This window comes from Pristiophorus japonicus, unplaced genomic scaffold, assembly GCF_044704955.1.
Source record: "Pristiophorus japonicus isolate sPriJap1 unplaced genomic scaffold, sPriJap1.hap1 HAP1_SCAFFOLD_219, whole genome shotgun sequence".
NCBI classification, from domain to species: domain Eukaryota; kingdom Metazoa; phylum Chordata; class Chondrichthyes; family Pristiophoridae; genus Pristiophorus; species Pristiophorus japonicus.
The window spans coordinates 305,441-330,461 of NW_027251897.1; the positions used below are offsets into that span (position 1 = coordinate 305,441).

General features: G+C 46.5%; 3 non-coding genes across 3 annotated transcripts; 1 reads left to right on the forward strand and 2 right to left on the reverse strand.

Annotated features, from left to right (window-relative positions):
- Positions 1-2,341: 2,341 nt before the first annotated feature.
- On the reverse strand, positions 2,342-2,414 carry trnak-cuu (transfer RNA lysine (anticodon CUU)). The gene has a single exon. It is a non-coding gene; the product is annotated as a tRNA-Lys (tRNA).
- Positions 2,415-8,600: 6,186 nt separating this feature from the next.
- Positions 8,601-8,672, forward strand: trnaw-cca (transfer RNA tryptophan (anticodon CCA)). Its single transcript has one exon. It is a non-coding gene; the product is annotated as a tRNA-Trp (tRNA).
- Positions 8,673-20,476: 11,804 nt separating this feature from the next.
- trnak-cuu (transfer RNA lysine (anticodon CUU)) lies at positions 20,477-20,554 on the reverse strand. The gene has a single exon. It is a non-coding gene; the product is annotated as a tRNA-Lys (tRNA).
- Between the last annotated feature and the right edge of the window lie 4,467 nt (positions 20,555-25,021).

Sequence of the window (25,021 nt, forward strand, 5' to 3'; positions counted from 1 at the left end):
AAAACTGACGACTGGCTTTGGGACAATCAGTATTCTTTGTCACAGAAAAGGCACCGGAAGGCTGGAAGGTAGATCACACCAGTTGTGGGAGAGCTGGTTGGTGGTGACATGGAAGTGTCTGCAGTGTGCGGGACCAGACTGCTTCCATGCATCCACAATGAATGTCCCTCCCTTTATTTGGGAAAAGTACAACTGAGAGTAGACAAGTTCCTTCCCGGTCGGAGCAATCTGAAGCTTTAACTGACTGACACCCTGGTTTGGGATGTCTTGCAGTTTTCATTTAAGTTAGTCTCTGTGGCGCAATGGGTTAGCGCATTCAGCTGTTAACCGAACGGTTGGTGGTTTGAGCCCACCCAGGAACGAAGCTTTTAACTGTTTTCCCCGAGGATTCAGTGCCGCACAGTTCCAGGTTGTCATTGTGCGTTTTGGCTGCACGAATATATTCCGCAAACATTGCCAGCTGTGCTGTTATCCAGTGAGTTCCCACTCCAATACTTTTATGAACATTTAGTTAATGGAAAACGATAACAATTTTTTACATGGACCATGGTCCTCCATCCAGTCCACGAGAAATAAATTACGTTACTGGGTTTAAAGGAACTGGTGGAAATTGTCTGACCGAACGTTATGGCTTTGCTCAGTTTCTGAGTGTCAACAGTTTGCGAAGAATTATCTCATGGCCAATGCCTAGCATGAAAATGTCTCTCAGCATTTGTTCTAGGAATCCCTCAAATTCGCAATGTCCTGCGAGGCACCTTAATTTGGCGAAATAGCTCGCCACTTCCTGGCCCTCCGACCGTTGGCACGTGTAGAACCGATACCTCGCCATCAGATCGCTTTCTTTAGGATTTAGATGCTCGCAGACCAGCTTACACAATTCTTCATAGGATTTAGTTGTTGGTGTCACCAGAGCTAGAAGATTCTTCATGAGGCCATCGGTTGGTGCCCCACAGACGGTAAGGATGATCGCCCTTCATTTGGCAGCGTTCTCGTCGCCTTCCAGCTCGTTGGCCACGAAGTATTGGTCGAGTATCTCCACAAAGGCTTCGCAATCGTCCACTTCTGAGAACTTCTCCAGGATACCAACTGTTCATTGCATTTTTGCGTGGTTGTTCATTGTCTCGTCGCTAATTGATATGCTCATAATAAAGGATGAAACTTAGTATTGTGAACACTGAGTAAGTGTGACCTTTGCTCCTTTAATAAGACTGCAGAGTACAGGTACCTCATGGGTGGCCTGCTTGCATACCGTGCTCCCAAGGGATACTGGGATCTCTTGGGACTCCGACAGGTAGGCCCTCTGGTGGTGGTGTGCACAGGTTGTCAAGGGTTAAATACATAACACAAGATGTGAAAAGAAATCAACCATCAAAAGCCCTGTCATTAACCGCAAAGGGTTTCCTGCAATTTTCTGATCGCAAAGCGCTTTCAGTCCTTGTCCTTAAAATTGCAGACGTGGAAATTGGGGAGTTTAATGACTTTGAAAGGAGGACATTGTTGTTTGGTGCCGTTCTGGTCAGAGAAATGTTTGTGAAAGGAACTTTTTGCAAAGAGAGGGATTGGGCATTTCAGCTTGTTCCTGAACACTTCTCTCTGGGCACTGAGCTAAGCAGCAATTTCTGTCGTGTGGAGGTTATCACATTTCCTTCACACTTGAAAAGTTCCCGGTTCAAGCCTGTGCAGAAACATTATTTATCAAACAAAAACTTGTCTGCAATAAAAACTGTTTTGGATACATTGTTGAATGAGCAATGCACATTTAAAACCAGTCTCCTCCAATACAGATTGTGTAAAATCAGATCGGGGATAAAACTTCATCAAGGATTAAATTTTCATGAGTTATTAAAGTTCACTTTTTGAAGTTTTGACTGTCCCTGTCAGTATTTCATTCATTCTGTGAAACAATGCGATCGGTTTACACCAGCAGATCCAAGCTGCATTTGAAACCACAAACAACTCATTAATTATGCGCTTTTCCCTAGTTCCAGAGCTCAGAGGGTTATTGTCCATCCCTGGGATACAAGCTACCTCGGACCCAGGCCAAAGATCCCCGTACACCGAGCACAGGCTCAGGACAACCCCGGCGGAGAGGTTATCCCGGTCACTGGGCCTTCCAGCAGCCCTGAACAAGCGCCCGGTCTGAAACTTTCCAGAGTCTTAACTTGTATCTGGAACATCTAACAGTAAGGACGGCCGAGCGGTCTGAGGCGCTGCTTTCAATATTTGATTAAATTATCAATTCTCCCTCAGGTCGCATTTTTATCATTGTGCAAAAGAAGATCATGGGTTCATTAATGATATTTACCCACGAAAGCAACATAAAAGTTCAATGGAAAGTAATCGCCCAACGTGGGGCTCGAACCCACGACCCTGAGATTAAGAGTCTCATGCTCTACCGACTGAGCTAGCCGGGCTTCTCAACATTTACTCTGTCAATCCCCTTCAGAATATTGTTTGTTTCAATGAGATCATCTCTCATTCTTCGAATCTCCAGAGAGTGTCTGCATGTTCTACACAATCTCTCACCATAGGACAGTCCTCTCATCCCAGGAATCAATCTGTTGAACCTCCGTTGTACCACCTCCAAGGCAAGTGTATCCTTCCTCAGGTAAGGAGACCAAAACTGTGCGCAGTACTCCAGGTGTGGTCTCACCAGGGCCCTGCACAATTGGAGCAAGATTTCCTGACTCTAGCACGATGGGCGGAATATTAGGTGCTATGGTCCGAATATCCTGATTTTCTGCTGATTCTACGGTTGTATAAAAAGTTATTAAAATTCGACAGTCACTCGGCAAACATATTTGTATTTCCTTCAGTGTGCAACACTGATGGATGGATTAATGATGATTGAAACAATCATTCAGTATTTCACAGACTTGAATTATATTTGTCAGCTTGCTCTGTAAAAATGCTTTCCCTAACCAGGAATCAAACCCAGACCATGGCAGTGAGAACACCAAATACTAACCACTAGACTACCAGGGAACACTGCTTGCAGCCTCTGCGATAGCTTTAAATATAGTCAGCTTACAATCACAGCTGAGAATTGTGCGGTGACACGGGGTGTAACTGGATTTGCTGGGAGCAGCGTGGAGGCCCCGACCTGCGTGAGAACACCAGCGGCAGGTCGGGGCCATAAAAGGAGCGGTGAGCGGCGGCCTGGGAGCAGCGTGGTGGTGTACCACGGCAAGGTACAGCGCGAGCTGGTGAATGAGGGCGACGGCAGCGAAGAGTGACGTCATGAAAGTCCAGGTCGGTGATTGGAGCGTTGGCAGGTTTAGCAGGAGCAGCGAGAGACTGTGGAGGGATGTGATCGGGGCCCAGGGGCGGCGTGAGTTCAGGGCCAGGGGTCCAGGGGCAGCACGGGCCAGCCCACACTGCGATATGTGTGGGCACTGGGTCCGTGCAGCAGAGCTGGTCTCCAGTCGTCTTGGATAACCCTTGCCACTGGACCAAGACCTCGCTCTGTCAAGCCCGTGTGATGGCTGGGGTGCAACGGCCACCACACGTTAAAAAAATCCACGCACAGGCATCTTCCACCCTTTAACATGCAGTTCGGGACCTGGAATATTAGGTCCATCATTGAAACACCTGTGAACTCATCCTTTTTTGGCGTGGAAGCAAGTAATCCTCGCTTCGAGGGACTGCCTATGATGATGACGAACTGGATTTGCTGCAGTCCGCGGGCAGCAGGTGATGAAAACGGGCGTGAGAGGGTAAGTGACAGGTGGGCACTGCTTCTGATGCTGTCTGACCCACGGTGGCAGTGGCCGGGGATTTTAAAGCCCTTTCATTGCACCAATGCAGGGTAAATGAAACTGTGTTTCAGGAACCTTCATGTATACAAACATGGGCACTCTGCACTGTAGACCTCGTGGTGTAACGGTCGTGTGTCTGACTCCAGATCAGAAGGCTGCGTGTTTATATCACGTCGGGGTCACTGTACTTTTCCATATTGTTCTTCCGGAATTGAGATTTTCTTTGCTGCATCACAATTTATTTTCCCACCCATCTTTGTACCATCAGCAAACTTGGCTCCATTACACTGGGTCCCTGTATCCCTGGGATAGGGGAGGGACGACACACCGGAGAAGTGTGAGCTTGTGGACCGGAGAAGTTGCAGCTGCTGGAGCTGTGCGTTTTATCGGGGAGGGACGGGGGGAGAGCCCGCCGAGCGACCGGAGACGCTGAGAAGCTGCTGTGCTTTTCATCGGGTTTGACACTGTTTAAAAATTGCAGAGTGCCAAGGTTTCTCTCCCTACTGCCCATGCGCGAAGGTGCCGGCAGTGTTTTCGGCGCAGGCATTTGGCTCCACCCCCCACTTCACCATCGACACCATGCCAGGACTCCGGGGACTGTACACAGCGGCCAGGATGGGGCGAGTTTTTCCCCCGCGCCATTTCCAGCGCGCAAAGTCGGTGCGCTTGAGGTCAGTGCGCCGACAATACTGCTTGGGGGAAATCTAGCTCTTAAAGAGTAAGGAGTACACTGAAGGAAATACAAATATGTTTGCCAAGCAACTGTCAAATTTTAATAACTTTTTATACAACCATCGAATCAGCAAAAAACAGGGCACTCGGCCCATAGTACCTAATATATAGCCCACAGTACAAGAGTAAGGAAGTCTTGCTACAATTGTACAGGGCCCTGGTGAGATGAGGAGAAACTTCTTCACTCAGAGAGTTGTTAACCTGTGGAATTCTCTGTCGCAGAGTTGTTGATGCCAGTTTGTTAGATATATTCAAGAGGGAGTTGGATGTGGCCCTTATAGCTAAAGGGATCAAGGGGTATGGAGAGAAAGCAGGAAAGGGGTACTGAGCTGAATGATCATCCATGATCTTATTGAATGGTGATGCAGGCTCGAAGGGCCGAATGGCCTACTCCTGCATCTATTTTCTATGTTTCGATGTTTCTCTGTCCTGCTACTGCTTCTTTAATAATGGATTCCAACATTTGCCCAACCACAGATGTTCGGCGAACTGGTCTATAGTTTCCTGCTTTTTGTCTGCCTCCTTTTTTAAATAGGGGCATTATATTTGCAGTTTTCCAATCTGCAGGGTCCTCCCTAGACTCCAGCGAGTGCATGTCCACAGATCCCTGAAAGTAGCAGGCCAGGTAGCTAAGGTGGTTGAGAAGAAATATGGAATGCTTGCCTTTATTAACCGAGGCATCAAATACAAGAGATGGGGTCGGTGGGGTAGGTTAGGTCACAGCTAGAGTACTGCGTGCAGTTCTGGTCGCCATATTACAGGAAGGACATGATTGCACTGAAGATGGTGCAGAGGAGATTTACGAGGATGTTGCCGGGAGTGGAGAATCTTCGCCATGAGGACAGATTAGAAAGGCTGGATTTGTTTTCCATGGAACAGAGACTGAGGGGAGACCTCATTGAGGTGTATAAAATAATGAGGGTCCAAGATTTAGTGGATAGAAAGGACCTATTTCACTTAGCAGAGGGGTCAACAACAAGGAGGCATAAATTTAAAGTAATTGGTCGAAAGTTTAGAGGGGATATTTCTTCACGCAGAGGGTTGTGGGGGTCTGGAACTCACTGCCTGAAAGGGTGGTAGAGGCAGAAACCCTCACCACATTTAAAAAGTGCTTGGATGTGCACCTGAAGTGCTGTAACCTGCAGGGTTATGGACCTAGAGCTGGATAGTGGGATTAGGCTGGAGAGCCTCGAGTTGGCCAGCGCAGACACGATGGACCGAAATGGCCTCCTTCTGTGCTGCAAACTTCTTTGATTCTATGAACTCATTTGCAAAGAGTTGAGGTGCGTGTGAAGTGATTTGGGCACATCTTTCCTCACATGACAACATTTCAAAGGTACTGAACGGCTGCACAGCGCTTTGAGGCGTCATGAGTTACTGACAGACGCTGCAGAAATCCAAGTCCTTCTTTGCAAAATTTCAATGCAATCTCAAGGCTGGTCGGGGATTTGAAGCCAGGATCTTCCTGCAAATTTCAAGTAACAACCACAAAGCAAGAATCATACCCCTAGACCAACAAACCACCTGCTTAGCAAATGTGGAGATAAGATGTAACCATTATTGAAGCATTTTTAGTGTGTGTTGCTGTTCTTGATCGGAGGAGCACATGAGACGGAATCAGTAACTTTGCCTTTTAGACATGTCTTCTGAAGCGCCGCACGGTCCCACTCCTGCAGTCAATGAGCTGTTGGGACGTTAATGTATCCATCATCATCATCATCATAGGCGGTCCCTCGTAACGAGGATGACTTGCTTCCACGCCCAAAAAGGATGAGTTCACAGGCGTTTCAATAAATGACCCGAACGACATCCCAAAGGGTGAAAGATGCCTGTGCGTGGATTTTTTAAACGTGTGGTGGCCGTTGCACCCCAGCCATCACACGGGCTTGACAGAGCGAGGTCTTGGTCCAGTGACAAGGGTTAAGGAAGACGACAGGCGACCAGCTCTGCTGCACGGACCTAGTGCACACATATCGCAGTGTGGGCTGGCCCGTGCTAACCCTGGGCCCCTGGATCCAAACTCATGCCTCCGCTGGGCCCCGATCACATCCCTCCACAGTCTCTCACCGCTCCTTCGCCCCGATCTCGCCGCTCCTGCTGTATCTGCCCACGCTCCAATCACCGACCTGGACCTTGATGACGTCACACTTCGCTGCCGCCACCCTCCTGCACCAGCTCGCGCTGCTCCCTGGGTAGGTCTCCCGGGACCTCCAAGCTGCTCCCAGGGCCGCTCGCCGTTTCTTTTATGGCCCCGACCTGCCGCTGGTGTTCTCCCGTTAGTTTATCCAGGCTGTGGGTGGCCACCCCGAGCGCAGTAGAGGGGTTTCTGCATTAGTTCTGGGTGGGTACAGTATCTTTCCCCTTCTCTCTTCCTCTTGTCTGTATCCCTGTGCTTTTATTTCTCTATTTATTCCCCCTGTCTCAGTTTCTAGTGTTTTAAAGGGAACAAAAGATGAAATGGGTGTCACTGTGGAACAATTTCTCTCACTCAAAGATAGACGCATTACCGTTGCGCCATTAGGTCGAGGCAGCGAGCCGTTGATATTCAGGTTCATATATAAATATATATAAATATATCTATATGTCTCATAACTGTTCCCTGGTGGTCGAGGGATTAAGATCCGGCGCACTAAACTGGTTTCAATTCTCGATCAATTCATCGCATAAAAATAATTGAGGTCTGTGAGACGATTAATGATTGCTGTAATCACCATGAATACCAATACTTTCTGCGATAGACCGAGGTTACAGACTATCTGGCTTCTCCTGCCCTTTGCTGGGCACGTGTTCGGGGTTTAATTTAGTAAACTGGGCGAGTTCGCTTATCGCGGGGAGACGGTAGGAGCCTCTGTCCCCCACTGTGAGGATGTGGAAGTGAACACGGTGGCTGGGTCATCCGTGACATTTCTGTAAAGGGCAGCGGAGGAGAAGGATTGAGAACTTTCAGTGTGGGACAGAAGTTGTTTAAGGTGAGCCAACACATTCCCGATCAGCACAGAGGGAGCTCACTGGTCAGCTCCCCTCTGTTGGGGCTGTTGTGCCAGAGGTTTCTGTAGTGTAGTGGTTATCACATTTGCTTTATGCGTGAAAAGTACCCGGTTTGATTCTGGGTAGAAACATTATGTTTGAACTTGCTACAAGGGAACAATCGGAGGAGAGTTTAGTCTCCTGGAAAATGCTGCCTGACCTGCTGAGATTTCCAGCATTTGCTGTTTTTATTTGCTATTTATTCACCTGGTAGAAAGGCTCCCTTATTCCTGAATTGCTCTTTATTTAACCAATAAATAGATAACTTTCAGTGAGAGAAAACGGATCCACCGGGGACCTTTCGTGTGTGAGGCCAACGTGATATCCGCCACACTGCAGCCCATCAAAGGGCGAGAAACCACTGAATATAAAGGATGAGCTCACAAATATCAGGTTCAGTGCAGTCTGGTCAACGTCAAACCCTCCTTTCTTATTCAGCAGAGGCATGAACGGGACTCAGACGCCACAAAGTTTAATTAAAGACACAAATACAAGTAACACTTCCAAATCTTTTCACTGTAAAATTCTTTCACTTTATTTGAAACCCTACTGCGTTGAATCTGAAAATGATCACCATGGGATTTTATCTTCGCTGCTGATTCTAATTTCTCTGCACGGAAGGAATAACCGGTGCTGTTAAATTTGACAAAAGTTGCCACAGATTCCTGGTGACATCGGCAATACAGTGTGTAAAATGGGTTAACATGCTGAGGAACAGAAGAACTAAACAAATAGGAGCAGGAGTCGATCATACGCCCCTCGAGCCTGCTCCGCCATTTAATACGATCATGGCCGACGTGATAATGGACTCAGGTCCACTTCCCTGCCCGCTCCGCAAAGCACAGGACAAATGATTGAAGTATCGACTGTCCCTCAGTTAGCATTTCTTTCATTGTGCAAAAGAAGGTGACGTGTTAATTAATGATGCTTTTCCATGAACGCAACACAAAAGTTGAAGAAAAAAACATACGGTGACTGGCAAGTGAGCGTTGCTTCTGACACCCGGTGGGAATGGGCGGGGATTTTGAAGCCCCTTGTGTTGTGAAAGCTTCATATAGAGGAACATCTCACAATCATTGTGTAGGCCTCGTGGCACAACGGCAGCGCGTCTGACTCCAGATCAGAAAGTTGCGTGTTCAAATCACGTCGGGGTCACTGTTCTTTCAGAATTAATATTTTCTTTGCTGTTTGGCAATAACCAGACCCTTGTTCCAAGGTCTGTCTCATTGTTTCCCCAGTGTCAGGCAGAGATACTCCTGCTGCCCTCATTTAATTCATGTGCCAGGACACAAAAGTTCAAAATCAACTTGCAGGTGGCCACACACACCACCGAGCGGTCTCAGGTGCTGTGATTAGATCGCAGTTTTCTCTGGAGGTGTGGGTTTGAATTCAACTTCGGACATTTCTTGTTTTTAATCATAAAGCGAAACTCATTGTTTGACAGCACGACCAACTCCTTAAAACTGGGATTCAGCAGTTCACCTGCTCGCTTAACATTTCCGTCTGACCTGGTGCTGAAAGTGGAGATGTTTCCGCAGTGTCGCGGTTAACACGTTCGCCTCACATGCGAAAGCTCACCAGGCGGGAATATTTTCTGTAGCTTTCTCCTCATGCATGTTCAGGGGCGAGTTTGTTCTCCTGTGAAAAGTTCATAAGATGATAAGCATGTAAGAATTAGGGGCCGGAATAGGCCATTCGGCCCCTCGAGCCTGGTCCACCATTCAAGAAGATCCTGGCAGTTTCTCGACAGCAAGTTTAAACATCTGGGGCGGAGCCAACAGGCGACTGTCTGCAATCAGTGAGAGAACGGTATGTTTGGCAGAAGCCTGGCGAGCTCAGTCAGTGAAATATAAGACTTTTAATCTCAGGGTCGTGGTTTCGACACCAACATTGGACATTTACATTTTTCATAGAATTATAGAATGATAGAAGTTTGCAGCACATAAGGCGGGCATTTTGGCCCATCACTTCCACCCCGGCCAACAAGAGGCAATCCAGCTTCATCCCACTTTCCAGCTCTGGGTCCATAACCCTGCAGGTTACGGTACTTCAGGTGCACATCCAAATACTTTTTACATGTGGTATCTGCCTCCGCCATTCTTTCAGGCAGCGAGTTCCTGACCGTCACAAACCTCTGCATGAAGAATTTTACCTTCAAATCCTCTTTAAACCTTCTACCAATTACTTTAAATATATTCCCCCTGGTTGTTGACCCCTCTGCTATCCACTATATCTCGGCCCCTCATAATTTTATACATCTCAATGTTGTCTCCCCTCAGCCTCCTCTGTTCCAATGAAAACAAACCCAGCCGATCCAAAATGTCCTCATAGCTAAAATTCTCCACGCCTGGCAACATCCTCGTAAATCTCCTCTGTACCCTCTCGTACAATCACATAATTCCTGTAATACAGTGACCAGAACTACATGCAATACTCCAGCTGTGGCCGAACCAGTGTTTTATACATTTCAAGCATAACCAACCTGCTCTTCTATCCCATGCCTCAGCCAATAAAGGTAAGCATTCCGTGCGCCTTCTTACCCACCTTATCCAACTGGCCTGCTACCTTCAGGGATCTGTGGACATGCACTCCAAGGTCCCTTTGTTCTTCCACACTTCTCAATGTCCAACCATTTAATGTGTGTTTCTTTCCTTGTTTTCCCTCCCCAAATGCACAGCCTCACACTTATCTGGATTAAATTAGTATCACCTGAAAACGTTTTAATCATACCTCCTATATTTAAGTTTAGATCATTGATGTTGCCACTAAAAGACAGGGACCTAGCACTGAGCCCTGTGGAACCCCACTGGAAACATCCTTCCAGTCCCAAACACTCCCTTCAAACATTACCCTTTGCTTCCTTCCTCTGAGCCAATTTTGGATCCAACTTGCCACTTTGCCCTGGATTCCATGGGCTTTTACTTTCGTGACCAGTCTTCCATGTGGGAACTTGGCGAAAGCTTTGCTAAAATCCTTATACACTACATCAAACGCACTGCCCTCATCGATCCTGTTGGTTACCTCCTCAAAAAATTCAATCAAGTGATTCAGACAAGACCTTCCCTGAACAAACCCATGCTGACTATCCGTGATTAACCCATGTCTTTCTAAATGCAGAAATTAAATCATTGATAAATTTTATCCTGCTTTCACGGGAAAGCACCATTAATTAACTGATGATCTTTGTTGTGTATGTATAAAATAAGTATACATCCTGTACACTCAATGTACAGTTACATAAGACCACTGGATGTATCTTCACACTGTACACACACTATGCTTGTACCACCAGAGGGTGCAACTGGTGGAGACCTCGGGGTCACCTGTACACAACAGGTAACCAGGTATAAAAGGGAGCTCACAGTACTGTACCCTCACTCAGGAGCTGCAATAAGTGGACGAAGGTCACCACAGTTCAAGTGCAATACCTGACCTCGTGGAGTCATTACTAGAGTGCTTGCAAACACAATAACTGGTGACGAGAATACGAATTTCCATGTGACAATGGCTAACCTTGGCACGCTTGAACAATTCGCCGATGGGGAAGATTGGGAGGCCTTTGTGGAAAGGCTCGAACACTTCTTTATTGCGAATGACGTGGGGGGAGACGACCCGACATCGCTGGCTGATAAGTGCTGAGCTATCCTGCTCAGCAGTTGTGGGCCCACCGTCTATGGCCTTGTCAGGGACCTGCTAGTCCCAGAGAAGACAATAACATATGTGGAGCTCGTAACCCTGATACAGGAACAGCTCAAACCTATAGAGAGCATCCTCACAGCCAGACACCGGTTCTCTCCCCACCGGTGGATCCGAAGGCCAGGAAATCGCAAAATATGTTGCAGACCTGAGACGATTGGCTGCACCATGTGATTTTAGCGATCACCTCACCGAAGTACTAAGGGACATCTTTGTTACTGGAATCGGTCACGAGGGCCTTCTCCACAGACTGCGCTCTGCGGACACCACGGTCACCCTGCAGAAGGCAATTAACGTGAGCCAGGCGTTCATGATCTCGGCCTGCGATTCCAAGTGGATGTCTCACCCCCAGGACTCTAACCCAGCAAGTACTGTGAACCGAAAGGTGCCTTTTAGAGGCAGGGCTGCTGCTAGCAGTCTCTCTCAGGGAAGAGAGAACAGAACACCGAGTCCCACAATCCTGAATCCGCCACATGGGGCCAACCGGCCAACCCCATGCTGGCGCTGTGGAGGAAATCACAGGGCCCACCAGTGCCACTATAAAGACTATACTTGCAAAGGCTGTAACATGAAGGGCCACCTCCAGCGAATATGCAAGAGAAATCGTACTCACCGAGTCGATGAAGAGTTGGCCGATCATCCGGACTCCAGCGACGATGAGGTGTACGGAGTGTTTACCTGCACCACCGAGAGTTCCCCGTTGAAAATGGAAGTTAAAATCAATGATGTTCCAGTCACGATGGAGGTGGACATAGGGGCGAGCCAGTCACTGATGAATCAGGCGGCCTTTGAGAAACTCTGGGACAATCCAATCGAACGACCTAAAATGATCCCGATCGAAGTGAAACTGCTCACCTGCACAAACGATACATCCCAGTCGTTGGCAGCGTGGATGTCCAGGTGTCCCATGGCGGCCAGATGCACAGGTTACCTTTGTGGATCATTGCTGGTGATGGTCCAAAGCTATTAGGAAGAAGGTAAATGAAAAAGATCAATTGGAGCTGGGAAAAGCTCCAACCTCCAGCGATCGACATCCCTCATGGCCCCGAAGTTGGATCCAGCACAACACCTGAAAAACCAACCGCCCAACTCGACTGTGAGGCGACGACACAGACCGGTCAACCCAACGGCGAGATGATCCAGCCGAAACGACTCGACCTCACCTTCCAGGCTCCAGTGGCAGGACTCCAGAGGAAGAAAATTCACGCAGAAGATAACTTCCCGGCTTCCGTGGCAGAACCTGGGGAGAAAAGGATCACCGCAGCCTACCTCATGGAGAGAAAGAAGATTGCGTCCGAACCACGAGGTGAAGGGCCTGAAGTCAAGATGGCGGCAGCCAGACCACAAGGGAGCAACACGTGATGCCGAGCGGCGAACAGGATTGGGGTAAAGATTGCAAGACCCTCTTAAAGGAGACCGGCAATCCATCACAATTAAAGGGACAGTTCCACTCTTTATACAGCGATGATGGTGATAAATATGTAAAAGATGTAACTGACAATTTCAAGTTTGTAAATGTAACTAATCATGATAAGTCAGGCGATTGCGGTCAGAACCAAAGTATTGTGAGAGTCAACGAAGTGATGACGTGCGATGCTGGGATTTACAAGCATGCCGACAAAACCAAGGGCAACCTCCCGTCAGCACCCAGGTCCAGCGATCATGTAGCCTGCCCCTCCGGGACCAATGTGACACCCCAGGGAGTGTGGCCACACACAGAGGGAGCATACCAGCTGCAGGGCCAGTGATCAGCGGACGGCAAAGGCACCACGACCAGTACCCTGCCCCCGATCGGCTCTAACTCTCTGGCCACCAGGGCCAGTACTGGGAGCGAGCGGATAGCACCCTCCTGCCCTCCCAACGGGACCTGGGACGACCAGGCTCCCACTATCGCTGAAGAGCAGCAGGGAGACACTGCAGCCTTCAAAGGAGGACAGGGAGGCCACACACTCCTGTGGCTCTGCCCATCACGAGGCAACGGCAAAGGCTCTGAGACTCAGCCAGGTGAGCGCTCTGAGCCCACCCATCTGGCAGGGGACACAGCGCCGCCATCAGACAACCTGGACACAGTCTGGTTACTCTGGAACTAGTGTCCTCAACCACCTGCACCTACACAACCCAGGGGCAAGGCGGTGATACCACGTATGTACCTTACCTGTAAAATGTACATGTTCCACTACTGTAGAACCCAAACAGTGATGTAACTAATCCGATGTTTTTTTGTTCTTTCTGTCTGTACAGGTCTGCACTTGCAGGTGTTGAGCCACACACATGGTCTATGTATGGGGGGGCTGAATGGATGTATGTAGCCATGGACACACATGGATCACACCCAGAACCCACTCAACCCCCACTGCAACCTCCAACCATCCACTGCTGACCATTTCCCAATGTCGTGGTAATAAGGACTTGGGGATCCACAGGGAGAGAACCAAGCCAAAGCATAGACAAGGTGCAAGGGCTTTGGGTCTCGGGCCAGAGCACACAATGCAAAGGCCAGTGGCACAAGACTAAGGGGAGAGTGATGTTGTGTCTGTATAATATAATTATACTCCCTGTACACTCAATGTACAGTTACATCAGACTACTGGATATACCTTCACACTGTATACACTATGCCTGTACCATCAGAGAGTGCAACTGGTGGAGACCTCGGGATCACCGGAACACGACAGGTAACCAGTTATAAAACGGAGCTCACCATACTGTACCCTGACTCAGGAACTACAATAAATGGACTAAGGTCACCACAGTTCAAGTACAATACCTTGCCTCATGGAGTCATTACTTGAGTGCTTACAGACACAATAGAAAGAGATTGAACATTAAATGGTAGGACATTGAGAATTGTAGACGAACAAAGCGACCTGGGAGTGCATGTCCACAGATCCCTGAAGGTAGCAGGCAAGGTGGATTAGCTGGTTAAGAAGACATACAGAATGCTGGCCTTTTTTAGCCGAGGCCTAGAATAAGAGAGCAGGTGGATTATGCTTGAATATAAAACACTGGTTAGGCCACAGCTGGAGTACTGCGTGCAGTTCTCGTCACCACTTTACAGGAAGAAGACTGTGATTGCACTGGAGACTTACAGAGGAGATTTCGAGGATGTTATCGGGAGTGGAGAATCTTAGCTATGAGGACAGATTGGATAGGCTGGAGTTGTTTTTCTTGGAACAAAGTGGGCTGAGGGGAGGCATCATTGAAGTGTATACAATTATGAGGGGCCTTAATATAATGGATAGAATGCGCCCATTTCCCTTAGCAGAGAGGTCAACAAACATGGGGCATAAATTTTAAGTCATTGGTAGAAAGTTTAGGGGGGACTTGAGGGAAAATTTCTTCACGCAGAGGGTTGTGTGGGTCTGGAACTCACTGCCTGAAAGGGTGGGAGAGGCAGAAACGCTCACCACATTTAAAAAGTGCTTGGATGTGCACCTGAAGTGCCGTAATCTGCAGGGTTATGGACCGAGAGCTGGAAAGTGGGATTAGGCTGGAGAGCCTATTATTGGCCGGCACGGTCACGATGGGCCGAAATGGCCTCCTTCCGTGCTGTAAACTTCTGATTATATAATTCTATGAAAAATAATCACCAAACGTGGGGCTCGCACCTCTGACCCTGAGATTAAGAATCTCATGATCTACTGACTGAGTTAGCTGGGCTTCTGCAAAATGCACCTTTTTGTCGTTGATTACAGCCAGGTGCCTGTTGGCTCCGCCCCAGATGTTTGAACTTGCTGTCGAGGAACTGCCAGGATCTTCTTGAATGGTGGACCAGGCTCGAGGGCCGAATGGCGTACTCCGGCCCCTAATCCTGACATGCTTATGATCTTATGACATTTCACAGGAGAACAAACTCGCCCTTGAGCATGCATGAGGAGAAAGCTCCAGAAAATAATCCCGCCTGTTGAGCTTTCGCGTGTGAGGCGAACGTGTTCACCGCTACACTGCGGAGACATCTCCACTTTCAGCACCAGGTCAGACGGAAGTGTTAAGCGAGCAGGTGGACTGCAAAATCCCACTTTTAAGGCGTTGGTCGTGGTGTCAAACAATGAGTTTCACTTCATGATTAAAAACAGGAAGTGTCAGAAGTGTGATGTGAACCCACACCTCCAGAGGATACTGCGACCTAAACACAGAACCTTGGACCGCTCGGCCATCCTGACTATTTAATGCTGTATGTGGCCAACTGCAGGTTTATTTTGAACTTTTGTGTCCTTTCACATGAAATAAATGAGGGCAGCAGGAGTATCTCTGCCTGACACCGGGGAAACAGTGAGACAGACCTTGGAGCAAGGGTCTGGTTATTGCCAAACAGCAAAGAAAATATTAATTCCCGAATTATCCTGAAGAACAGTGACCTCGACGTGATCTGGGGTCAGACGCGCTACCGTTGCGCCACGAGGTCGATATAGCACATCGGAAATGTTTGACTATATGAAGGTTTCACAATACAAGGGGCCTTAAAATCCCCGCCCATTCCCACCCGGTGTCAGAAGCAGCGCTCACCTGCCAGTCACCGTATGTTTTTTTGTTCAACTTTTGTGTTGCTTTCACGGGGTTGCATCATTAATTAACCCGTCACCTTCTTTTGCACAATGAAAGAAATGCTAACTGAGGCAGAGTCGATATTTCAACCATTTTTTTTCTGGGCTTTGCATAGAAACATAGAAACATAAAAACATAGAAAACAGGTGCAGGAGGAGGCCATCCGGCCCTTCGAGCCTGCACCACCATTCAATATGATCATGACTGATCATTCACCTCAGTACACCTTTCCTGCTTTCTCTCCATACCCTTGATACCTTTAGCATTAATGACAACATTTAACTCTCTTTTGAATATATCAAACGAATTGGACTCAACAAATTTCTGTGCTCGAGAATTCCACAGGTTCAGAATTCTCTGAGTGAAGAAGTTTCTCCTCATCTCGGTCCTAAATGGCTTACCCCTTGTCCTGAGACTGTGACCTCTGGTTCTCGACTTCCCCAACATCGGGAACATACTTCCTGCCTCTAACCTATCCAATCCCATCAGACCTGTATATGTTCTATGCGATCGCTTCTCATTCTTCTAAATTCCAGAGAAGAAAAGTCTAGTTGATCCAGTCTTTCTTTACATGTCAGTCCTGCCCTCCCGGGAATCAGTCTGGTGAACCTTCGCTGCACTCCCTCAATAGCAAGAATGTCCTTCTTCAGATTAGGAGACCAAAACTGTACACAATATTCCAGGTGTGGCCTCACCAAGGCCTGCGTCCGCGCACATACAGAGGCTGAATTCCAGGACATAGTCGACGTATTTACTGAGGCGTATAAAAGCATGGGCCTTACGCTAAACATCCGTAAGACAAAGGTCCTCCACCAGCCTGTCCTCACCGCACAGCACTACCCCCCAGTCATCAAGATCCACGGCGCGGCCCTGGATACCATGGACCACTTCCCATATCTCGGGAGCCTCCTATCAACAAGAGCAGGCATCGATGACGAGATTCAACACGGCCTCCATGCGCCAGTGCAGCCTTTGGCCGCCTGAGGAAAAGAGTGTTTGAAGACCAGGCCCTCAAAACTGCCACCAGGCTCATGGTCTACAGAGCTGTAGTAATACCTGCCCTCCTGTAAGGCTTTGAGACATGGACCATGTACAGTCGACACCTCAAGTTGCTGAAGAAATATCACCAACGATGTCTCCGCAAGATCCTACAAATCCCCTGGGAGGACAGACGCACCAACATCAACAGCCTTATTCAGGCTAACATCCCCAGCTTTGAAGCACTGACCACACTCGATCAGCTCCGCTGGGCAGGCCACATAGTCCGCATGCCAGACACGAGACTCCCAAAGCAAGTGAACTACTCGGAGCTCCTTCATGGCAAACGAGCCAAAGTGGGCAGCAGAAACTCTACAAGGACACACTCAAAGCCTCCCTGATAAAGTGCAACATCCCCACTGACACCCAGGAGTCCCTGACTCAAGACCACCCGAAGTGGAGAAAGTGCATCCGAGAGGGTGCTGAGCACCTCGAGTCTCAACGCCGAGTACATGCAGAAATCAAGTGCAGACAGCAGAAAGAGCGTTCGGCAAACCTGTCCCACCCATCCCTTCCCTCAACAACTATCTGTCCCACCTGTGATAGGGTCTGTGGCTCCAGTATTGGACTGTTCAGCCACCAAAGAACTCACTTTAGGAGTGGAAGCATGTCTTCCTCGATTCCGAGGGACTGCCAATGTAGATTCCAAAATTCATGGAAACCCCCCAGTGTTTGGACTCACTGAAAAGGAAATTCGATTTCGGACTATTAAACATAAAGTTTGGGATTCTAAAAAGCATATGGAAGAAATCTACAATTCTTAACCAAGTTTGGGATTTTAAAAGGCATGTTTGGGCCTGTGGGGAAAAGCTGCAGTGACAGAGGGGTGGGATTTAGAGTTTGGATATTGTAGCTCATCAGTTTGTCTGGGGGAGCTGTTTAACCATAGTCAGGCTCCCAGAAAACATTAGCATTTAAACAATCGACCACGGAAGAAACATTATCCACCCCACCCACAGGACCCAAATATCACATCCATATTCCAACACCTTTTCAACATGTATGGAAATATCTGGCTCAGCTCAGACTTCCCGAAGCCAAAGCAGTGCTATTACAATGGACAAGAGTTCATCAGTTCATAAAGAAGGAGTGTCGCCGTCCCAAAGTCAATCAACACCAGATTAAAACATTTAATCAAGTCTCAGTTAGCTAGTCCGCCAAAACTTACACAAAGAAGACCACTTAAATCAATGGGCAGCAAAACTTAAACAAAAGAAACGTTAGATTTGGCACGAAGATTAAGCAGCCTCTCAGAGTATAACTGGGGGCCTATCGTACCAAGAGTAACATATTTTTCTGACCATTACTTTGGAACAACAAGATCAAGATCGAGAGCAAACGGCGAGATAACACAGGAAGAGACATCACGACATCGGAGAAACGAACTTCAAAAAACCAATCAGTGGAACATCAATACCAACTGACTTGGTAACAGGCATCAACCGGACCACCGCGACCGACGGACCCAACCAGGAAAATCAACCACTAGAAAACCGGGATCCACGCAAGTTTTCCACTCTACAATTTGTGCCTCGACTGTCCAGCAGGTAAAAATTACCGATACAACTTAAAACCCTATTGATGACAAAGGATACCGGCTTCGGGACAATCAGAATACTTCGTCACAGACAAGGCACCGGAAGGCTCGAATGTCGATGACACCGGTTGTGGGAGAGCTGGTTGGCGGTGACATGGAAGTGTCTGCAGTGTGCGGGACCAGACTGCTTCCACACATCCACAATGAATGTCCCACCCTTTATTTGGGAAGAGTACAATTGAGAGTGGACAAGTTCCATCCCGGTCAGAGCAATCTGAAGCTTTAACTGACTGACACCCGAGTTTGGGATTGTAATGTCTGTCAGCATGTAATGCTTGTAGCTCCACACTGTGGATGTGGACGTATTGTGTACTGCAACTGTACAGTTAATCATTAAACAGAACAGGCTCTTTCCGGAGAGTTCCGAGAGAGCAGCCTGCATGTTAGGAAGCTGTGTGTGCTGTGCTCTGTGAAGATGTCACAGGGATGTCTTGCAACATGTGCATCTATCAGTCTCTGTGGTGCAATGGATTAGTGCGTTCAGCTATTAACTGCAAGCTTGGTGGATCGTAGCCCATTCAGGGACAAAGCCTTTAATTGTTTTTCCCCGAAGATTCGGTGCCGTGCAGTTCCAGGTTGTCATTGTGCATTTTGGCTACACGAATATATTCCGCAACCATTGCCAGCTGTGCTGTTATCAAGTTATACCAACTGTTACTTGCATTTTCGCGTGGTTGTTCGTTGTCTCGTCGCCAATTGATACGCTCATAATAAAGAATGAACTGAGTACTGTGAACAATGAGTAAGTATGACATTAGCTCCTTTAATAAGACTCCAGAGTGCTTCTATACCGTGCTGCCAAGGGATGCTGGAATCCCTTGGGACTTCAACAGGTCGGCCCTCAGGTGGTGGTATGATACAGATCGCCAAGGGTTAAATACATGACAAAGGTGTGTACGGAAATCAATCATCAAAAGCCCTTTCATTAATCACAGGAGTTTCCGGCAATTTTCTGATCGCAAAGCGCTTTCAGTCCTTGTCCTTAAAATTGCAGATGTGGGAATTGGGGAGTTTAATGACTTTGAAAGGAGAACATTGTTGTTTGGTGCAGTTCTGTTCAGAGAAATGTTTGTGAAAGGAACTTTTTGCAGAGAGAGGGATTGAGCATTTCAGCTTGTTGCTGAACACTTCTCTCTGGGCACTGAGCTAAGCAGCAGTTTCCATAGTGTAGCGGTTATCATGTTTGCCTCACACGCGAAAGGTCTCTGTTTCGAGCCTGTGCGGAAACATTATTTGTGAAGCAAAAACGTGTCTGCAATAAAATTGAACAAAAGCTGTCCGGGATACATTGTCGCATGAGCAATGAACATTTTAAAACTAGTATACTCAAATACAGAGTGTGTAAAATCAGATAGGGGATAAAACTTCATCAAGGGTTAAAGTTTCACTAATTATTAAAGTTCAGTTTTTGAAATTTCGATTGTCCCTGTTCGCATTTCTTCATTCTGTGAAACAACACTATCGGTTTATACCATCAGATCTAAGTTGCATTTGAAACCCACAAACAACTCATTAATTATTCGCTCTTCCCCAGTTCCAGAGCTCAGAGGGTTATTGTCCATCCCTGGGATGCAAACTACCTCCGACTCGGGCCAAAGCTCCCCGTGCACCGATCACAGGCTCAGGAAAACCCTGGGGGAGAGGATATCCCAAACACTGGGCCTTCCAGCAGCCCTGAACAAGCGCCCGGTCTGAAACTTTCCTGAGTAATAACGTGTAATTGAAGGACCCAACAGTCAGGATTGCCGAGCGGTCTAAGGCGTTGCGTTCAGGTCTGGAGGCGTGGGTTCGAATCCCACTTCTGACATTCAGTGTTTTTAATTCCAAACTCATTTGTTTTGACACCACTCTGAAGTGCTTTGGGACATCCATCTGACTTCATAAAATTACTCCATTTCAATTATAAACGGTGAAATCAAAGTTACTTCCCAAACCAGGAAATGATCCCGGGTGGCTGTAGCGAAAGGAATGGTTTTGTGAAGCATTGAAAGGTGCCCTCTAAATATCTCTAAATAATAGAAGATTATGGGTTCATTAATGATGTTTTCCCGTGAAAGCAACATAAATTTTAAGAAACAGTAATCGACGAACATGGGGCTCAAACCCACGACCTTGAGATTAAGAGTCTCATGCTTTACCGACTGAGCTAGCCAGGCTTGTCAACATCTAGCCTGTCAATCCCCTTCAGAATATTGTCCGTTTCAACGAGATCACTACCAATTCTTCGAAACTCCAGAGAGAATCGGCATATTCGACACAATCTCTCATCATAGGACAGCCCTCTCATCCCAGGAATCAATCTGTTGAACCTCTGTTGCACCATCTCCAAGGCAAGTATATCCTTCCTTAGATAAGTACTATGGGCGAATATCCTGTTTTTCTGCTGATTCTACGGTTGTATAAAAAGTTATTAAATTCATCAGTCGCTGGGCAAATATATTTGTATTTCCTTCAGTGTGCAATACATGTAGGTGCATTAATGTTGATTGAAACAATTATTCAGTATTTCACCGACTTGAATTATTTTTAATCAACTTGCTCTGTAACAATGCTTTCCCTGACCGAAAATCAAACCCTGACTGACCACAGCAATGAGAGCACCAAACCCTAACCACTAGACTACCAGGGAGCACTGTTTGCAGTTGCCCCATAGTACCGAATATATAGCCCACAGTACAAGAGTGAGGAAGTCTTGCTACAATTGTACAGGGCCCTGGTGAGACCACACCTGGAGTACTGCACACAGTTTTGGTCTCCTTATCTGTGGAAGGATTCACTTGCCTGGGAGGTGGTACAACAAAGGTTCACCAGATTGATTCCTGGGATGAGAGGATTGTATTAAGTTGAGAGATTGTGTAGAATGGGACTATACTCTCTGGTAGTTTAGAAGAATGAGAGGTGATCTCATTGAAACACACAATATTCCGAAGGGGATTGACAGGGTAGATGCTGAGAGGTTTTATCCTCCGGTCTGGATTGTCTAGAACCAGGGGGCACAGTCTCAGGTTAAGGGGTCGGCCATTTAAGACAGAGATGAGGAGGAATTTCTTCACTCAGAGGGTTATGAATCTGTGGAATTCTCTGCTCCACAGGCCTGTGGATGCTGAGTCTCTGAATATATTCAAGGCTGCGTTAGATAGATTTTTGGAGTCTCAGGGAATCAAGGGATCGGGAGATCGAGCGGGAAAGTGGAGTTGAGATCGACGATCAGTCATGATCACGTTGAATGGTGGAGCAGGCTTGAGGGGCCGTATGGCCTACTACTGCTCCGATTTCTTATGTTGTTACCTGTGCTGGCTCTGTGTAAGAAGGTTCCAATTAGTCCCATTCCCCAGCACCCTGCAAATGTTTCTTTTTCAACTATATTTCCCTTTGGAAAAGTAATATTAAATCTGCTTCCAAAACCCTGTCAGGCAGAAAAATATTCACATTAATTTTATACATCCCCATGTTAGATAGTACTTTCCCTGCTTTGCATGTCATGCGTCGGCAAATGTATGGCAGATGAAGTATAATGTGGATAAATGTGAAGTTATCCACTTTGGTGGTAAAAACAGAGAGACAGACTATTATCTGAATGGTGACAGATTAGGAAAAGGGGAGGTGCAACGAGACCTGGGTGTCATGGTACATCAGTCATTGAAGGTTTGCATGCAGGTACAGCAGGCAGTTAAGAAAGCAAATGGCATGTTGGCCTTCAGAGCGAGGGGATTTGAGTACAGGGGCAAGGAAGTGTTCCTACAGTTGTACAGGGCATTGGTGAGGCCGAGCCTGGAGTATTGTGTACGGTTTTGGTCTCCTAACTTGAGGAAGGACATTCTTGCTATTGAGGGAGTGCAGTGAAGGTTCACCAGACTGATTCCCGGGATGGCGGGACTGACATATCAAGAAAGACTGGATCAACTTGGCTTGTATTCACTGGAGTTCAGAAGAATGAGAGGGGATCTCATAGAAACGTTTAAAATTCTGACGGAGTTAGACAGGTTAGATGCAGGAAGAATGTTCCCAATGTTGAGCAAGTCCAGAACCAGGGGTCACAGTCTAAGGATAAGGGGTAAGCCATTTAGAACCAAGATGAGGAGAAACTTCTTCACCCAGACAATGGTGAACCTGTTGAATTCTCTACCACAGAAAGTTGTTGAGGCCAATTCACTAAATATATTCAAAAACGAGTTAGATGTAGTCCATAGTACTCGGGGGATCAAGGGTTATGGCGAGAAAGCAGAAATGGGGTTCTGAAGTTGTATGTTCAGTCATGAACTCATTGAATGGCGGTGCAGGCTCAAAGGGCCGAATGGCCTACTCCTGCACCTATTTTCTATGTTTCTATGTTTCTATGAATTATTATCTTGTCTCATTTTACACACTGCATTTTTGACATTGCTTTAAAATGTTTGGTGCCTGTGACACCAGCCATTGTTAGATTTAGTCACACACCATCCTGACTTGGAAAAATATTGGTTGTTCCTTCATCGTCAATGGGTTAAAAGTCTCGAACTCCCTCCCTAACAGCTCTGTGGGAGCATCTTCTCCACACGGACTGCAGCGGTTCAAGATGGTGGCTCACCTCCACCTTCTCAAGGGCAATTAGGGTTGGGCAATAAATTCTGGCCTTGCCAGTGACACCCAGACCCTGTGAACTAATATAATAAAACACTATTTTAGGAATCTGGTTCTAAATATTCTTTGCTGACGACACCAGGAATCTGGGGCAACTTTTGTCAAATTGGGCTCAAAACTGGAGCGGTAATTCCTACCGTGCACAGAAAATAGAATCAGTATTAAAGATAAAATCACATGGTGCTCATTTTCAGAATCAACGTAGTAAGATTTGAAATAAAGTGAAAGAATTTCACAGTGAAAGGATTTGGAAATTAAATTTGACTTGTATTTCGCTCTTTAATATAACTTTGTGGCATCTGTCTGCCATTCATGTCTCTGTTGAATAAGGAAGGAGGGGTTTGACATTGACCAGACTGCACTGTTCCTGATATGTGTGGCTCATCGTTTACAATGAGATGTTTCTTAACTATTGGTCAGTGCCCACTTTAGCTCAGCCGTTGCTTCGTAGTACCAACTTTGTGAAAAGTTTGAATTTGTCTTAATGCACTTGCTGCCTGGTGTTTTTGTTGTCATTTTCAATCCCCTTCTTTCGCACTGAAACAAATTGTAACCGTGTTTTTAGATTAGCAGTGCGAGATTTTTGCAGTGCATATTTAAATGCTTCACAAAACCTTTCCAATCACTTCAGTTATCAGGGTTCGATTCCCAGTTAGGGAAGTAATTTTGCTACCACTAAGTGAAGTAATTTAATTAAATTACATAGATGACTCAAAGCACTTCAGACTGGTGTCAAAACAAATGCGTTGATAATTAGAAATAAGGAATGTCAGAAGTTGGACTTGAGTTTCTGGGATGGAGTATAAATAATCCTCTGTGCACTGGAACTGGGAAGGGTGAATAATTAATGAGCTATTTCCGGGTTTGAAATGCGGCTTAGATCTGCTGGTATTAACCGATAGCATTGTTGAGCAGAATGAAAGAAATGCTAACATGATCACTGAGGGTCAGTCGAAACTTCAACAACTTCATTTTAATAATTTGTGAAACTTTAATCATTGAGGAAGTTTTATTCCCTTTCTGATTTTACACACTCTGTATTTTAGGAGACTGGTTTGAAATGTTCATTGTTCATCATGGAATCAGAGAAGTTTACAGGACGGAAGGAGGCCATTGTCGCATGAGCAATGGACATTGAAAAACAGTTTTTGGTACAAAAATAACATTTTCATTTGGGCTCAAACCAAGGTGTGAGGCGAATATGATAACCGCTTCACTAAAGAAACTGTTGCTTAGTGCAGTACCCAGAGAGAAGTGATCAGCGACAAGCTGAAATGCTGAATCTGTTTCTGCAAAAAATTCCTTTCACAAACATTTCTCTGACCGAAACTGCACAAAACAAAAATGCTCCTTTCAAATGTGCAAATTATTTTCGTTATACTTTTATTTTGCTTTCATGAGGTAACATAATTAATGAATCGATAATCTTCTTTTGCACAATGAAAGAAATGCTAACTGAGAGAAAGTCATCCATCAATAATTTGTTCTGTGCTCTGCATGTTTGTAATGTCGCCAAGTTTGCTGATGATACAAAGATAGGTGGGAAAGCAAGTTGTGAGGAGGACAAAAACAATCTGCAAAGCGATATTGATAGGCTCAGTGGGTGGGCAGAAATTTGTCAGATGGAGTATAATGTGAGAAATATGAGGTTATCCACTGTGGTAGCAAAAAAAATAATAAAAAATCAAATAATTATTTAAATGGGGAGAGATTACGAAATGCTGTGGTGCAGAGGGACCTGGGGGTCCTTGTACATGAAACACAAAAGGTTAGTATGCAGGTACAGCAAGTAATTAGGAAGGCCAATGGAATGTTATTCTTAATTACAAGGGGGATGGAGTATAAAAGCAGGGAAATCCTGCTACAACTGTACAATTGTGAGACCACCAATTGCAGAAGCTCGAAAGGAATATAAGAAGTGCAGGGGTGCAATTAAAAAATATATCAGGAAAGCAAAGAGAGAGCATGAAAGAATGTTGACAAGTAAAATCAGGAAAAACACAAACAC